Source organism: Triticum aestivum, chromosome 3B, assembly GCF_018294505.1.
Source record: "Triticum aestivum cultivar Chinese Spring chromosome 3B, IWGSC CS RefSeq v2.1, whole genome shotgun sequence".
Lineage (NCBI taxonomy): Eukaryota > Viridiplantae > Streptophyta > Magnoliopsida > Poales > Poaceae > Triticum > Triticum aestivum.
Genome location: NC_057801.1, coordinates 792,323,798 through 792,342,628, shown reverse-complemented (window position 1 = coordinate 792,342,628; position 18,831 = coordinate 792,323,798).

Sequence of the window (18,831 nt, the reverse complement as noted above, 5' to 3'; positions counted from 1 at the left end):
TAATCCTAGGGCTGATGAGCACAAGGGCCATTTTCTGGGAGTTAATACCCGGAAAACCGGTCGCCACAAACTTGGTATCAGAGCCAAGCTGACCATTAGCTAATCCTATCTTGGCCAGGTCGAAAGACCTAGGTAAGCCAAACCACCAGACCTTAACCAAAACCCAGCCAAGCTTCTCGTGCAAGATAGTCACACAGTGACTCCCGACACTTTTGACGGTCGGTGCCAAACCTATCAACCTAGCTTGTCGATCACGCGCCAGTGACTGGTGCCTATAAGGTCTCATTCGCAAGCGTGCGAAGGAAGACTACGTTCCCTTTTTCTATAAAAAGGGCACGCTAACCTCAACCCAGCATAGCACAGCCTCTACCTCAAACCGAGCCATTATGCCTGGCCCCGTCGTGCACAATGAAACCACAGCAACAACCTTGGAGGTTTTGTGACCATACTCGCAAACCTCACCCGTCGTGCCTATGCGTTAGAAGAGCCCCCAGAATATGTTGTGTACCAAGGACCCATGGGCGGTGAAAGCCGTCAATTCTGGGCCACTGTGCACATCTATGGTAGGGGTCTGTCGCCAGAACACCCCTACAGGTTCACCGGAAGGACAACTTCCTTCGAGCCACAAGCCATCCAGCTAGCTGCTCGAGAGGCTATAGTTCAACTCCGGCAGTTGTCGCCCAGAGTTAACTGTCGCTCGTTCTACTACTACCCCAGACGCGAAGGGTATGGTAGACCACCCCAAGTTGCCAACGGAGATCACGAGACGGATCCTGCATTATTGCACCTAGTGCGCTATGTAGGTGCACTAGAGGCACTATTCGATCAAATCACCATTGATCTGATCGCAGCTCGTGGAGAGCTGGTTCGTCGAGCCCCAGCGAGAGGAGAAGACGAGCCCGACGCTGACAGCCCAGTCGTGCTATTCGGACAACCAATCGAGACCTTGAGATCAGCCCCAGCCATCAACCAAGATGCTTTGATGACCCCAGAAGTGCTTCATCGCCTTTTGGGAGCACACTCTAACGGGATTGTGGCCAACAATCCCCGTGATGGTCATCGTCGCTACCCCGACCCTGCAGTTCCTCCACCATCTCCGGCTAATTCCAGCGGTGAGACCCGTGGAGAAACCTCGACATCCACAAGGCACGCCCGTTTGGATATAAACGAGGTAGACTAAGTCACCCGAGTAGTGCCGAATCTCAGTGTATCCTCGCTTGTAATCGTGTGACCTTGTGCATAAATGCAGCCTATTGTTGTGCCTCTGTTTTAGATAGTAACCTTGCATATTTATGTCAGCACGCAATTGCATATTTTTCCAAGCACAGCTACCAAGACCACCCCGACAACTCCCACAGTGATACGTCACTTTAGTGAGGTATGTATCTGTGATTTTGACCTCGACCCTTGGAGCTAAGCTGGCAAATTTATTACCTTTCACCACGGTAAAATGACCCAGCTCCAGTGCTATAAAAAGGCCACCTCGTGACCTTGCCAAGCACCCTCACCTCGTGCACCACCCTCACAACCATTCTTGCCATGCCGAGCCCTAGTATTTATCTGAGAACCCCAGATGCAACCCCAGGTAGCTTTGTCAAAATATTGTGGGACTTTACCTGCAGTACCATGGGTTCTACCCAGCCACCCCAGTACGAGCTGTTCAAATCGAGAATCACACCTTCCACCTCGAAATATTGGGCAGCAGTACACATCCCTCCCGTGGACTCCAACCAAGACCCAACGGAAGTTTCCTTCGTGGGGAAATCTATGCCGACCCCACATATGGCCATAGAAGCTGCTGCTTATGAAGCACTCGCTCGCCTTCGATTCGCGGTACCCTATGCCAGTGAACGAGGGTATTATTACTTTCCGAGCCGTGCAGCACCCGGAGGAGTAACATCTTTTCCTGGTGGACGGATTGAGAGAGACCCAGTACTGGCCAACCTGGTCCAGTACGTCATCGCTCAAGAACGTTTGACTCAGCAAATAATGGGATATCTCCAGAGTCTCGCTGACTTGAATCCTCACATCGCCATCGGCAGACCACTGAGGCCCGACCAGGAGAGACACATTCATCGGCTGATCAATCCGCTTTCCCCGATAGAAGAGGAGTGCATCCCAGTACCAGAGACGTTTTCTCGGGACCCCGTCCAGTTGCCGTTTGCATTATAGACGTCGCTGCTATGTTTATTCTTGCAACTTTTACTTATGTGTTGTAACTTATGCATGGTACCCTGAGTTTGTGCGGTGAGTAAATTATTTAGTTTCTATTAATGTGAGTAGTTCTGTTGCGGTTTGACTCTAATATATTACTATTGTTCTCTCGCGAAAAACCCTGGAGTGAGATTTATTTTTCCTTGAGTTGCCGCATCGTATATCTTCTCACGACGTGGATCATTTTATTTCACGCAGCACCACGGCAGCAGACTCACAATCGCTCGAACTCATACCCTGCTTGCAGAGACACGTAATCGTGGAGTATTTGTTTTTCAAAACCGCTCTTAGCAAATCTCGAGGACGAGATTTTTTCTTAAGGGGGGTAGTGTTGTGACACCCCAAAATTTTAACCTTGTTTTATTAATTAAAATTTTGTCTAGAAACTAAAACTTTTATTTTCTATATTCCCTTCTGATTTCAGAACCACTCTTTTTTTATTATTATTATGGAGTTTTACCCCTAGTGAAATCTTTTCAATCATTGTTGGACTTATTTTTTTTCTCTCTCAAATAAAACAATTTTTTTACCAGTGGGATTATTTGCATAATTAGTTTCCCTGATGCCTTATTTCTGTAAAAATGATTTTTCTAAGCCTCAGGGCCTCTTTTGCACTACAACCATTTGATAAATTGATTTCAAAATTCCACCAAAATTTAGAGAGGTCATGTGATGTTTATAAAACACTTTAATGCAAAAATATATTTCATTACATGGATATTTTGAGTTCTACACCAAGTTTTCAAATCTGGTCCAGAGGACAGTTTTGCACTACAACCTATTTAAATATTTCTTTAAAACTTCTACCAAAATTTTGGGATGTCAACAGGAGTATATTAATTAACTTTTTGCAAAAACCTAGTGATGTTCTTTGGAAAAATTGAGTGAACCATCCTCATCTTCATTCTGGTCCAACTGGATGGATTGTACTACAGCTATATTTAACTTGCTCCTTTTGTTGTGATTCCTTTTCCTACTTGTAGCCCTTCCTGCTAGAACCTTAAGTCAAGAGGTTGGACTCATTGGAGCAATTCTAGTACATGCAATCATGCCCTGTTCTTTCTGTCCAGAACTGAAGTTTTGCAAAACTTGCACTAGCAAGTTTCTCCTTTTGGCAAACTAACCTCACCACCCTCTCTTCATCTAAAGAGACCCCACTCTAGGAGATTTGACCACTCCAAGAAATGCCTAGGTGCATGTGGCATTCTATCGAGCACCCTGTAGGCATGACTAGTTTTGACATGAGTCTTAGCTTGCACTGTGATCTTGCTTCCCTTGCCTAACTACCTTGTCCAATAGACTTCTAGCTACTCATAACCTAGGTCTGCTAATTCCCAGCCTTACCCGAGACCTCTAACGCGCCCTGGCATTTCGTCGAGCACGTCCCGTGCGTGCTCTGGGCGCGAGCAAAGCGCGCGTTTTGCACGTGCCGCGCCCGAGCCGCCATGTCGCGCCCCTGGTTTTGCCCACACCACAGAGCCGCGCCACGCACTCCCCTTCTCACCAGAACACGCCAAGCAGCCCTGGTGCCCTGCAGCACCGCCGTCAGAGCCCTTGGCGGCACAACGGTGTCCACAGCACGCCTCTGCCAGGTCGGTACCGCCCAAGCCTCTCCCGCTCGCCACCTGCCCCTGGAACAGCTCAGCCTCATCCTCTCGCGTGTCATCTAGCTCTCGTCATCGCCACGACGCCCTGCCACTACAGGAAGGCGGTCCGCCGTCGTTCTTATCTGGCCGCCACAAACCGACCTCGTTGCACTATATAAGGAGGCCCCCGAACCCATTCGAGCAAGGAGGCAACCAAAGGCCACCCCCATGGCAACCCCACAACCTGCAATCGTCGGAGGGAGGCCTTCTTCCCCGTCTCCGGCAACTGCAGCCGCCGCCATCGCCCCGGCCATTCCGGCACCACCAGAGCATCCACCTCTCCACTCTCTTCACTAGGAACTCCCTCTCCCCCTCGTGAATCCATCCCCCTGCTCAATTTTGATCGGGACTCATTGCGGGAGAAAAATCACTTTGCCCGACGACCACCGTCCGCCGCGAAGCTCACCGCCGGCAGCTCCGTCCACCCCAAAGGCCATATCAACCACCGGAGTGACCGTCTTGATCCCCTGAGCACGCGGATGGCCTCCGCTTTCCGAACGGTGCCGTCATTCGCCGGCGAGCCTCGCCGGAGCTCCGCCTCTATTTCGGCTGGAGGAGGCGACGCGCGCGTGGACTGGTCAAACCTGACCAGTGGGCCAGGCGGGTCCACTGTCAGTGACCTAGTGCCGATCCACGCAGGCATAAGTGGAAACGTATTTTTAGAATACGCCTTCGACGTGGTCAGTCCGAATCGTTTTTCTTTTTCTGTTTTATTTTCTTTTAAAACAGATTTTGACCACAGCTTTGACTGCCTATAACTTTTTAATGACAACTCCAAATAGATTGATTCTTTTTCCTACCTCTCTCAAATTTAATCTAGTTTATTTTAAGATTTATTTGAAAAAATTCAAACAACTTTTTGTGCTTTTTTGAATTTGTGTGTTAATTCAAATTTGCTTAAAATAGGACTTTGGAGAGAGAGAAGAATACTTTCAAAAGTTTTGGAGTGCACCCTGCCTTTCCTCACATTGAAGGAAGCATTCTGAACCCTGGCATAATATTTTGCATGCATTGATTGACACGATCATGACACCACCTCAATGCCTAGAACTCGTTATTTTATGTGGTGATGTGATCATTTGCATGAATGCTCATTGGAAATTTCCTTGCTGTTGGAAATGGACAGGCTTGTGATAGTGATCATCCTCGTATGCCTTTCGTGCCTACCGGAAGAATAACGGGAAAGCCTCTGTCTTGGGTAGACCCGAGCTTGTCCCTAGTTGCTCATCGAGACGAGTGTGTCTGGCATGGCATGAAGGGTATGATGAGTGGTGATTCTGTCTGTTGGATGAAATATACTCGTTATGCTAATCTTGTAGGGAATACTTAAACCTCCTGAGTCAACCATAGATCGAGTCTTGTTCTAGTAACCCCCATACTTGTTTCGTACTACCACTCGTCTCTACAACAAGTAGAGTACGGTTCAGTAATTTGTCAACCCCTTTCTAGCACACACTGTACAGAGGGGCCGGCATGAGGGTACCACGGCCATGGATTAAAGCTAGTCATCCGGTCAGGGGGCATGGGTGTTTGGTTGTAGCCGAGGGGGTAGCTTCCCCAGTTTTGCGCGCGGTATAAATTTTGTGATCCCATGCTAATCGAGGTTGTAGCCTCCCCACTTAGAGTTTTGCTTAACGAGTGTCATGGGTGATTCTAGACACCGGTGAGTTAAGCTGGTGTGTGCAAGTCAGGTGCGTTTTCATTTAAAAGACCGTAGACGGAATTAGTCCCGATGGACTAAAGGAATCCGTTACTCGTGGGTAAAGAGTACATCCTCTGCAGAGATTAAACCTATTCGAATAGCCGTGTCCATGGTTAAGTATTACAGTATGGGATGGGTCAAGTGTCGGTCTTAGTGTCGGTCTTCGGAGGAGAAAACTGTTAAACCAGAATTGGGATCATGACTTGAGACTTATGATGATTATGATTATTTTGAAATATTGAGTATCCCTGGGATGGTTTTACCTCCTGGATATTCACTATATTTATTTTCTTTATAAGCCCTTTATGTGGTGTCGCTCAGACGCCCGACTGTGGCATGCTGTTATTTATTTTCTTTATAAGCCCTTTATGCGGTGTCGCTCAGACGCCCGACTCTGGCATGTTGTTATTTATTTTCTATATAAGCCCTTTATGTGGTGTCGCTCAAACACCCGACTGAGGCATTTCTCTTTGTTTACTAACCTTTCGAGGCGTCGCTTCAGACACCCGATCGGTGCATTTTATTATTAATATGTTATTGCATATTCATAAATAACCTGCTTGCGTGCATCAGAGTTTTTATTATCTTTTGTGACTGACATCGTGAGCATAAAATATTTCAGAACATCGTTGTTATATTATACCCGTGTTCATAATGTTTGCGAGTATATTCAAAGTACTCACTGGCTTGTCCCTGGCTATTGTCTTGGCCAGATTTCTTGTGTGGAGAGGAGCGGCCGTGATGACAGCCCTGGAACCTAAGCAACGGTGATAGCAGCCTCGCGAAGATAGGAGTTAACCTGGTCGGCTGTTCCTGTGGGAAATGGAGTCCCATAGACACTAATGATTCACAACCCGCTTCCGCCATCAACAACTAGAAACTATTTGTTGTACTCATAGGCCATAATGGTCTTTTACTACATATTTTGTATTTTGCTTGGAATTTCTGTATCAAGTTGGTGCCTCATCAGCTAACAGTAATCCTGGGGCTGATGAGCACAAGGGCCATTTTCTGGGAATTAATACCCGGAAAACCGGTCGCCACAAACTTGGTATCAGAGCCAGGCTGACCATTGGCTAATCCTATCTTAGCCAGGTCGAAAAACCTAGGTAAGCCAAACCACCAGACCTTAACCAAAACCCAGCCAAGCTTCTCGTGCAAGATAGCCACACAGTGACTCCGACACTTTTGACGGTCGGTGCCAAACCTATCAACCTAGCCTGTCGATCACGCGCCAGTGACCGGTGCCTATAAGGTCTCATTCGCAAGCGTGCGAAGGAAGACTCCGTTCCCTTTTTCTATAAAAAGGGCACGCTAACCTCAACCCAGCACAGCACAGCCTCTACCTCAAACCGAGCCATTATGCCTGGCCCCGTCGTGCACAATGAAACCACAGCAACCAACCTTGGAGGTTTTGTGACCATACTCGCAAACCTCACCCGTCGTGCCTATGCGTTAGAAGAGCCCCAGAATATGTTGTGTACCAAGGACCCATGGGCGGTGAAAGCCGTCAATTCTGGGCCACTGTGCACATCTATGGTAGGGGTCTGTCGCCAGAACGCCCCTACAGGTTCACCGGAAGGACAACTTCCTTCGAACCACAAGCCATCCAGCTAGCTGCTCGAGAGGCTATAGTTCAACTCCGGCAGTTGTCGCCCAGAGTTAACTGTCGCTCGTTCTACTACTACCCCAGACGCGAAGGGTATGGTAGACCACCCCAAGTTGCCAACGGAGATCACGAGACGATCCTGCATTATTGCACCTAGTGCGCTATGTAGGTGCACTAGAGGCACTATTCGATCAAATCACCATTGATCTGATCGCAGCTCGTGGAGAGCTGGTTCGTCGAGCCCCAGCGAGAGGAGAAGACGAGCTCGACACCGACAGCCCAGTCGTACTGTTCCGACAACCAATCGAGACCTTAAGATCAACCCTAGCCATCAACCAAGGTGCTTTGATGACCCCAGAAGTGCTTCGTCACCTTTTGGGAGCACACTCCAACGGATTGTGGCCAACAATCCCCGCGATGGTCATCATCGCTACCCCGACCTTGCAGTTCCCCAACCACCTCCAGCTAATCTCGACGGTGAGACCCGTGGAGAAGCCTCGACATCCACAAGGCAAGCCCGCTTGGATATAAACGAGGTAGACTAAGTCACCGAGTAGTGCCGAGTCTCAGTGTATCCTCGCTTATAATCATGTGACCTTGCGAATAAACGCAGCCTGTTGTTGTGCCTCTGTTTTAAATAGTAACCTTGCATAATTATGTCAGCACGCAGTTGCATATTTTTCCGGCACAGCAATCAAACCACCCCGACGACACCCACAGTGAACACGTCCCTTTAGTGAGGTATGTATCTGTGGTTTTGACCCCGACCCTTGGAGCTAAGCTAGCAAATTTATTACCTTTCACCATGGTAAAATGACCCAGCTCCAGTGCTATAAAAAGGCCACCTCGTGACCTTGCCAAGCACCCCTCACCTCGTGCACACCCTCACAACCATTTCTTGCCATGCCGAGCCCTAGTATTTATCTGAGAACCCCAGATGCAACCCCAGGTAGCTTTGTCAAAATATTGTGGGACTTTACCTGCAGTACCATGGGTTCTACCCAGCCACCCCAGTACGAGCTGTTCAAATCGAGAATCACACCTTCCACCTCGAAATATTGGGCAGCAGTACACATCCCTCCCGTAGACTCCAACCAAGACCCAACGGAAGTTTCCTTCGTGGGGAAATCTATGCCGACCCCACATATGGCCATAGAAGCTGCTGCTTACGAAGCACTCGCTCGCCTTCGATTCGCGGTACCCTATGCTAGCGAACGAGGGTATTATTACTTTCCGAGCCGTGCAGCACCCGGAGGAGTAACATCTTTTCCCTGGTGGACGGATTGAGAGAGACCCAGTACTGGCCAACCTGGTCCAGTACGTCATCGCTCAAGAACGTTTGACTCAGCAAATAATGGGATATCTCCAGAGTCTCGCTGACTTGAATCCTCAGATCGCCATCGGCAGACCACTGAGGCCCGACCAGGAGAGACACATTCATCGGCTGATCAATCCGCTTTCCCCGATAGAAGAGGAGTGCATCCCAGTACCAGAGACGTTTTCTCGGGACCCCGTCCAGTTGCCGTTTGCATTATAGACGTTGCTGCTATGTTTATTCTTGCAACTTTTACTTATGTGTTGTAACTTATGCGTGGTACCCCGAGTTTGCGCGGTGAGTAAATTATTTAGTTCCTATTAATGTGAGTAGTTCTGTTGCGGTTTGACTCTAATATATTACTATTGTTCTCTCGCGAAAAACCCTGGAGTGAGATTTCTTTTCCTTGAGTTGCCGCATCATATATCTTCTCACGACGTGGATTATTTTATTTCACACAGCACCACGTCAGCAGACTCACAACCGCTCGAACACATACCCTGCTTGCAGAGACACGTAATCGTGGAGTATTTGTTTTTCAAAACCGCTCTTAGCAAATCTCGAGGATGAGATTTTTTCTTAAGGGGGGTAGTGTTGTGGCACCCCAAAATTTTAACCTTGTTTTATTAATTAAAATTTTCTCTAGAAACTAAAACTTTTATTTTCTGTATTCCCTTCTGATTTCAGAACCACTCTTTTTTTCTATTATTATTATGGAGTTTTACCCCTAGTGAAATCTTTTCAATCATTGTTGGACTTATTTTTTTTCTCTCTCAAATAAAACAATTCTTTTATCAGTGGGATTATTAGCATAATTAGTTTCCTTGATGCCTTATTTCTGTAAAAATGATTTTTCTAAGCCTTAGGGCCTCTTTTGCACTACAACCATTTGATAAATTTATTTCAAAATTCCACCAAAATTTAGAGAGGTCATGTGATGTTTATAAAACACTTTTATGCAAAAATATATTTCATTACTTGGATATTTTGAGTTCTACACCAAGTTTTCAAATCTGGTCCAGAGGACAGTTTTGCACTACAACCTATTTTAAATATTTCTTTAAAACTTCTACCAAAATTTTGGGATGTCAACAGGAGTATATTAGTTAACTTTTTTCAAAAAACCTAGTGATGTTCTTTGGAAAAATTGAGTGAACCATCCTCATCTTCATTCTGGTCCAACTGGATGGATTGTACTACAGCTATATTTTAACTTGCTCCTTTTGCTGTGATTCCTTTTCCTACTTGTAGCCCTTCCTGCTAGAACCTTAAGATCAAGAGGTTGGACTCATTGGAGCAATTCTAGTACATGCAATCATGCCCTGTTCTTTCTGTCCAGAACTGAAGTTTTGCAAAACTTGCACTAGCAAGTTTCTCCTTTTGGCAAACTAACCTCACCACCCACTCTTGCATCTAAAGAGACCCCACTCTGGAAGATTTGACCACTCCAAGAAATGCCTAGGTGCATGTGGCATTCTATCAAGCACCCTGTAGGCATGACTAGTTTTGACATGAGTCTTAGCTTGCACTGTGATCTTGCTTCCCTTGCCTAACTACCTTGTCCAATAGACTTCTAGCTACTCATAACCTTGGTCTGCTAATTCCCAGCCTCACCCGAGACCTCTAACGCGCCCTGGCATTTCGTCGAGCATGTCCCGTGCGTGCTCTGGGCGCGAGCAGAGCGCGCGTTTTGCACGTGCCGCGCCCGAGCCGCCACGTCGCGCCCCTGGTTTTGCCCACACCACAGAGCCGCGCCACGCACTCCCCTTCTCACCAGAACACGCCAAGCAGCCCTGGTGCCCTGCAGCACCGCCGTCAGAGCCATTGGCGGCACGCCGGCGTCCGTAGCACGCCTCTGCCAGGTCGGTGCCTCCCAAGCCTCTCCCGCTCGCAACCTGCCCCTGGAATAGCTCAGCCTCATCTTCTCGCGTGTCATCTCGCCATGACGCCCTGCCACTACAGGAAGGCGGTCCGCCGTCATTCTTATCCGGCGCCGCAAACCGACCTCGTTGCGCTATATAAGGAGGTGCCCGAACCCATTCGAGCAAGGAGGCAACCTCACGCCACCCCCATGGCAACCCCACAACCTGCAATCGTCGGAGGGAGGCCTTCTTCCCCGTCTCCGGCAACTGCAGCCGCCGCCACTGCCCCGGCCATTCCGGCACCACCAGAGCCTCCCCCTCTCCACTCTCTTCACCAGGAACTCCCTCTCCCCCTCGTGAATCCATCCCCATGCTCGATTTTGATCGGGACTCATTGCGGGAGAAAAATCACTTTGCCGGACGACCACCATCCGCCGCGAAGCTCACCGCCTGCAGCTCCGTCCACCCCAAAGACCATATCAACCACCGGAGTGACCGTCTTGATCCCCTGAGCACGCGGATGGCCTCCTCTTTTCGAACGGTGCCGTCATTCGCCGCCGAGCCTCGCCGGAGCTCCGCCTCTGTTTCGGCCGGAGGAGGTGACGCGCGCGTGGACTGGTCAAACCTGACTAGTGGGCCAGACGGGTCCACTGTCAGTGACCCAGTGTCGATACACGCAGGCATAAGTGGAAACGTATTTTTAGAATACGCCTTCGATGTGGTCAGTCCGAATCGTTTTTCTTTTTCTGTTTTAATTTCTTTTTAAAACAGATTTTTGACCACAGCTTTGACTGGCTATAACTTTTTAATGACAACTCCAAATGGATTGATTCTTTTTCCTACCTCTCTCAAATTTAATCTAATTTATTTTAAGATTTATTTGAAAAAAATTCAAACAACTTTTTTGTGCTTTTTTGAATTTGTGAGTTAATTCAAATTTGTTTAAAATAGGACTTTGGAGAGAGAGAAGAATACTTTCAAAAGTTTTGGAGTGCACCCTGCCTTTCCTCACATTGAAGGCAAGCATTCTGAACCCTGGGATAATATTTTGCATGCATTGTTTGACACGATCATGACACCACCTCAATGCATAGAACTCGTTATTTTATGTGGTGATGTGATCATTTGCATGAATGCTCATTAGAAATTTCCTTGCTGCTGGAAATAGACAGGCTTGTGATAGTGATCATCCTCGTATGCCTTTCGTGCCTACCGGAAGAATAATGGGAAAGCCTCTGTCTTGGGTAGACCCGAGCTTGTCCCTAGTTGCTCATTGAGACGAGTGTGTTCGGCGTGGCATGAAGGGTATGATGAGTGGTGATTCTGTCTGTTGGATGAAATATACTCGTTATGCTAATCTTGCAGGGAATACTTAAACCTCCTGAGTCGACCATAGATCGAGTCTTGTTCCAGTAACCCCCATACTTGTTTCGTACTACCACTCGTCTCTACAAAAAGTAGAGTACGGTTCAGTAATTTGTCAACCCCTTTCTAGCACACACCGTACAGAGGGGCCGGCATGAGAGTACCACAGCCATGGATTAAAGCCAGTCATCCGGTCAGGGGGCATGGGTGTTTCGGTTGTAGCCGAGGGGGTAGCTTCCCCAGTTTTGCACGTGGTATAAATTTTGTGATCCCATGCTAATCGAGGTTGTAGCCTCCCCACTTAGAGTTTTGCTTAACGAGTATCATGGGTGATTCCAGACACCGGTGAGTTAAGCTGGTGTGTACAAGTCAGGTGCGTTTTCATTTAAAAGACCGTAGACGGAATTAGTCCCGATGGACTAAAGGAATCCATTACTCGTGGGTAAAGAGTACACCCTCTCCAGAGATTAAACCTATTCGAATAGCCGTGTCCATGGATAAGGATTACAGTCTGGGATGGGTCAAGTGTCGGTCTTAGTGTTGGTCTTCGGAGGAGAAAACTGTTAAACCAGAACTGGGATCATGACTTGAGACTTATGATGATTATGATTATTTTTATTTATGGACTAACCCCTTCATATTATTTGAAATATTGAGTATCCCTGGGATGGTTTTACCTCCTGGATATTCACTATATTTATTTTCTTTATAAGCCCTTTATGTGGTGTCGCTCAGACGCCCGACTGTGGCATGCTGTTATTTATTTTCTTTATAAGCCCTTTATGCGGTGTCGCTCAGACGCCCGACTGTGGCATGCTGTTATTTATTTTCTTTATAAGCCCTTTATGCGGTGTCACTCAGACGCCCGACTGTGGCATGTTGTTATTTATTTTCTTTATAAGCCCTTTATGTTGTGTCGCTCAGACTCCCGACTGAGGCATTTCTCTTTGTTTACTAACCTTTCGAGGCGTCGCTTCAGACACCCGATCGGTGCATTTTATTATTGATATGTTATTGCATATTCATAAATAACCTGTTTGCATGCATCAGAGTTTTTATTATCTTTTGTGACTGACGTCGTGAGCATAAAATATTTCAGAACATCGTTGTTATATTATACCCGTGTTCATAATGTTTGCGAGTACATTCAAAGTACTCACTGGCTTGTCCCTGGCTATTGTATTGGCCAAATTTCTTGCGCAGAGAGGAGCGACCGTGATGACAGCCCTGGAACCTAAGCAACAGTGATAGCAGCCTCGCGAAGATAGGAGTTAACCTGGTCAGCTGTTCCTGTGGGAAATGGAGTCCCATAGACACTGATGATTCACAACCCGCTTCCGCCATCAACCACTAGAAACCATTTGTTGTACTCACAGGCCATAATGGTCTTGTACTACATATTTTGTGTTTTGCATGGAATTTCTGTATCAAGTTGGTGCCTCATCAGCTAACAGTAATCCTGGGGCTGATGAGCACAAGGGCCATTTTCTGGGAATTAATACCCGGAAAACCGGTCGCCACATCAGGTCTGTGTTGCCTCCGCCGCTCTCACCCTTCCACACAACAGATGGCTTAAAGAGCCGCTCCACGAAGGTGTTGGGTGGCACGGGGTCGCGTTTAGCGCCCATACGAGCAAGGATGTCGGTTGCCTGATTACTTTCTCGGGCAACATTATGGAACTCGAGTCCGTCGAGCCGAGCTGACAGTTTCAATATGGCGTTTCGATATGCCATCATTTTTGGGTCCTTCGCATCGAACTCTCCATTGACCTGTGAAATTGCGAGGTTCAAATCACCGCGCACCTCCAAGCATTGTATGCCCATGGAGACAGCCATATGACGACCGTGCAGTAGCGCCTTGTATTCGGCTGCATTATTAGAGTTTGTATACATAATTTGCAGTACATAGCGGACTGTGTCCCCAGTGGGTAATGTGAAGATTACGCCAGCCCCCAGTCCGGCCAGCATTTTAGAGCCATCGAAGTACATGATCCAATTAGAATATGAGCTTTACTCTTTAGGGAGTTCGGCTTCCGTCCATTCGGCTATAAAGTCGGCCAATACCTGGGATTTAATAGCCCGACGTGGCTTGTATATGATTTCGAATGGTAATACCTCGATGGCCCACTTGCCTATGCGGCCAGTGGCGTCCCTGTTATTAATGATGTCATTTCACTACTAGGGAAAACCTTATACACAGAACTTTAGCAGTAGCATGGGTCAAAAAAGCGGGAAAATTTTGTTTTTGTCACTCTAGATTTTGCCAATTTTCCTTATGCCACTGTAGATTTTGACATTTCACTTTTGCCACTCTTTGTTTTTGACAATTATCACAATTGCCATTTTGTGGCAAAAGCAAAATAATTTTATTTCATTTTTGCCACTCTTAGCTTTTGATAATTATCACAATTACCACTGTGAATATTTTGCTTTTGCCACGGGAATGGAAATTGTGATAATTGTCAAAAACTAAGAGCGGCAAAAGTGAAATGTCAAAATCTAGAGTGGCAGAAGGAACATTGGCAAAATCTAGAGTGCCAAAAACAAAATTTTCCCTACGCTGGTGCTAAGTAGCAGTAGCGCGCCTGGGCAAACCGCGCTACAGATAAAGTTCTAGCAGTAGTGCACCTTGTTCTAAACACGTTACTACTAAAATTCCAATGGCTTAGCCCATGGGCTACACATAGTAGTAGCGATCTTTATCGAACAGCGCTACCGCTACTTTCTTTGTAGCAGTGTGTTTTCTTCTAAACTCGCTACTGCTAAAGGATATAAAATTAAATGGAAAGCAAATAGAAAGGTAATTGAAAATGAAAGAAATAAAATAAGGTTAAAGGAGAAAAATAAAATGTGAAGAAAAATAAATGAAAAAGGGAAAAAAGAGAAAGGAGTAGCAGTAGCGTGTATCCCAGAATGCGATGTAGCTAACATAGCAGTAGCGCCCTTTCTGGAACGCGCTACTACTACTTCTAACTTAACCACGGGGTTCGTCCTTCCCGACGGCCCCTTCCCCCAAATCCAACTCCTCCGCTCTCGCCGCCGCCGTAGCCCATCGGCCGCCACGCGCTCTTCACACACCCTCTACACTGCCCCTGACCCCGGATTCAATGCCGCCCCCGCCCCTGACCTCAACGCCGCCAAGGATGCCGCCCCCGCCCCCGACCTCGACGCCGCGCGCCCAAGCCCGGCCCCGACCTCGATGTCGCCTGCCCCTCCCTCGTCACGGGCACCCGAGGTGAGCACGCCTGCTCCTGCCTCTCCCCTACCTCTGCCTAGGGTTTCTTCATATTTTAGTTGCATCAAATTAGTTAGGTTTCATGTAAGGGTGGAAACGAATCGGATGCGGATGCAGCTCAAATTAGTTAGGGTTCATGTAAGGGTGGAAACGAATGAAATTTCTAAGATGAATCATAAAATGAGTAAAAAAATATTTACAGTTCCTAGGTACTAATTAGTTAGTAAGAACTAGGTACTAGTTTATTTTTATTTATAGTAAGTTTATTTTTAGTAAGAACTAGTTGAATTAATAGAACTAGTTAGTAAGAACTTGTTGTTATTTTTTTAGTTAAAGCAATTTTTCCCGCATCGACGTGGACGATGCCTATCTCGCATCCTCGTCGTCGAGTCCGTGGAGGACACCTGCGTCACTAGATGGGCCATGTCCGGAACTGGGCTCCGCCGGGGTGGTACTGGGAGGCGCTACCTACTGGGGGCGCAGGTTGGTGAGGAGCCAGCCTATCGTTGACCCGAACCTTCTTTGGTGGCCGTCGCGTGGGCCAGTGACGGTCCAGAGGCTCGAGGACCCCATGGAGGTGGTGCGTCACCGTGTCAGTGAGGAGGACGCGGACGTCCATCGCTACTTGTTTGCGTTGGAGCACAGGTTCTCCAATACCTGGCAGGTTCTCCAAGGATCTCACTGGAGCTATGATCCTGTGATGGTTCCTTCTCTGTGGTTGTCCACCGCCCGCGCAGATACCCAAGTGCTCTAGGGTTTTAGTTGTATTAGTGATGATATATGTATGATACTATTTGGGATGTATTAGTGATAATATTCGATGATGTATGGACGCATGATATGATTTACTTTTGCTTATTGAATGCATACTAATTTGAGTCCTATAAGATATTTTGAAATGTATATCTTGTGTTGCTCAAATAGGATATGTGCGTGCCCAAGTGGCCGGTCATGTTTGCAGGTTACACCTCCGAGTGGCCTATATTTTCCCAGACTGTTGATTCATTTCCGTTCCGGCAAATTTCAGGCGCTCGATATGTCCTATTTTAGAAAAGGTCATGCCCGATTTTTCCGTGAATTTTGGCATGACTTGTGCCAGAATATGTAGGAAATATCGAGTTCCCCAGATTTGTGTGTTGAGTAAACTGGTAGTTGTCTTCGATCAATTTTCAATTAATGTTTCAACTATGAACATAGGAAATGTCTGACGAAAAGGATTTCGGTATTTGCAAATACTGCGAAGATGAGAATGGCCTGTGCGACGGAATCTTCCTAGATGATGATAGGCACTTCAGCATCAAGCTGGACGAGAACTTCGAAGTTGATACAGTAAGTCACAATGACAAGTCTTTTTTCGTAATTAACCATGACATCTGCTTCATTTGCTTCAACTTATAATTTATTTATTTTACTATTCTACTAGCGTATCCTCTGCCATGCAAGAGTTTTTATATTGGATATGATAGGTTTCAGTCGTACTATGGAGGTAAAGAAAGTTTACTTGAAGACCGAGCATGATTATTTTCCATGCAAAATTATACAATTCAGACGACTACACCTATTTTGGTTGCAAAACATGGCGAGCACTATGCAAGACTTATGCATTTGAGCCTGATATGGTTATCACTTTTGATATTCGTCCAGAAGATGATATTGAAGGTAATACTGACATCTGGGTCGATGTGCAGATGCCTCCAGTTATACCATTATGTGAGTTTCTCAACCATATTTATGTCTTTGATATTGTTTATTCAAAAATAGTTGACAACTAATTTCTATTGTCAGCTTATTTCCGTTCAAGCAAACATGTCCAGCGCTTGGTAGACAGGACCTACTACTGTGTCGGGGCTGAACTAAACTGCGAGGTGGTAAGTCATTATGTTTCATGGCTTGCGGATCTTGATACTGTCAAGACAAATTTTATTCCTGCATTTAGAAATGTTAGTACTGAAAACGTGTGACGAATAGTGTTCATAATGAACTACGCTCACATCTATTTAGGAAAGATGGTAAGATTTTTACTATTTGTCCTCAGTGCATCTTTTCCATACATTATTTTTTAAGCTAAACTTCATTGCTAAGTATGTTACCGTACGATGTTCTTCAACAGGGACTCCCGATGAATGTTGTGCCTCATGGGATCGAGATTAAAGGTACCATGAGTATTGTTAGCTTACGTCCAAGATATCCTACAAATCAATATAGTGCATTCAGGATTAGCGACAAATTCTTAATAGTGAAAGACTGGACCAAATCTGTGATGGAGGAGGGCAGACAAGTACTAGGGGGCCGCAATCAGAAGCGCAACCCATGATTAGGAGACAGGTTCATCTGCATGCTCCAACTTGATGAAGGAGGAGAGATACACATGTTTTATGTTATTTTACCTGAGAGAGAGCAGCAGGAGTGGTTAGCTAGCTAGAAATGAGTTTGAAGATGATGATGTGCTACACTATGACTATGATGATTAAATAGCTAGTGTGGGTTGTAATGATTATGATGATTATTATTAGCTAGTGTTACTGGTGATTAAATAAATACTGTTGGTGGTAATGACTATGATGATGATTAAATAGCTTGTGATGGTGGATTAGATTCAAGTGGAGGCAACATGTGGTGCACATCGAAAGTACTACTAGTCCAAACTAGATCAAGTTTGGATTAGTAGTATACTTTTGACATGCACCACATATTGCCTCCACTTGAACCTAATCCACCTTCATTTGACACACTGTTATGGACATAATGATATAAACCTCATAATTGGTATTGTACCAAAATTTGTATAACGGCGGATAAATACACTAAAAAAATTACTAGTAGCGATGGATAGTAAACACGCTGCAACTAGCTAGATTAGCAGCAGCGTGGGTGAGAAGAAGCGATGCCGCTATGTGTCTTAGCAGTAGCGCGTGTCACACGCGCTACTGCTAAGTAATAGCTGTAGTGCCTTATTAGTAGCGCGGCAGCACGCGCTACTAGTGGGATTTAAACCCGCGCTACTACTAGGGTTTTCCCTAGTAGTGTTTAGTGGAACCTCGGATGCCACTGTGACCGAACACTCTTTAAAGTAGTGCCGAAGTTTATGTGACGCCATGAAGACTGTGTAGGCTATCTTCTGATAGTGCGGGTATCAGGATTTGCAAGGTGTAAGGACCTCCGATACATAGTAAATTGGTTTTTGGGTGGGGAATTTATGTCCCTCCTCCCCTCGCTCAACGACGAGGACGGCGCTAACTACTTGGTTAGTTGCTGAAATGTATAATAACATAGGCTCTCCAGTGCCAGGTGTCGGTGTCAAAACCGGCGGATCTCGGGTAGGGGGTCCCGAACATTGCGTCTAGGCGGATGGTAACAGGAGACAAGGGACACGATGTTTTTACCCAGGTTTGGGCCCTCCTGATGGAGGTAAAACCCTACTCCTGCTTGATTAATATTGATGATATGGGTAGTACAAGAGTAGATCTACCACGAGATCAGAGAGGCTAAACCCTAGAAGCTAGCCTATGGTATGATTGTTGTTCGTCCTACGGACTAAAACCCTCCAGTTTATATAGACACCGGAGAGGGCTAGGGTTACACAGAGTCAGTTACATTGGGAGGAGATCTACATATCTGTATCACCAAGCTTGCCTTCCACGCCAAGGAATGTCCCATCCGGACACAGGACGAAGTCTTCAATCTTGTATCTTCATAGTCCAGGAGTCCGGCCAAAGGTCATAGTCCGGTCATCCGGACACCCCCTAATCCGGGACTCCCTCAGTAGCCCCTGAACCAGGCTTCAATGACGACGAGTCTGGCGCGCAAATTGTCTTCGGCATTGCAAGGCGGGTTCCTCCTCTGAATACTTCATAGAAGATGTTTGAACACAGGGATAGTGTCCG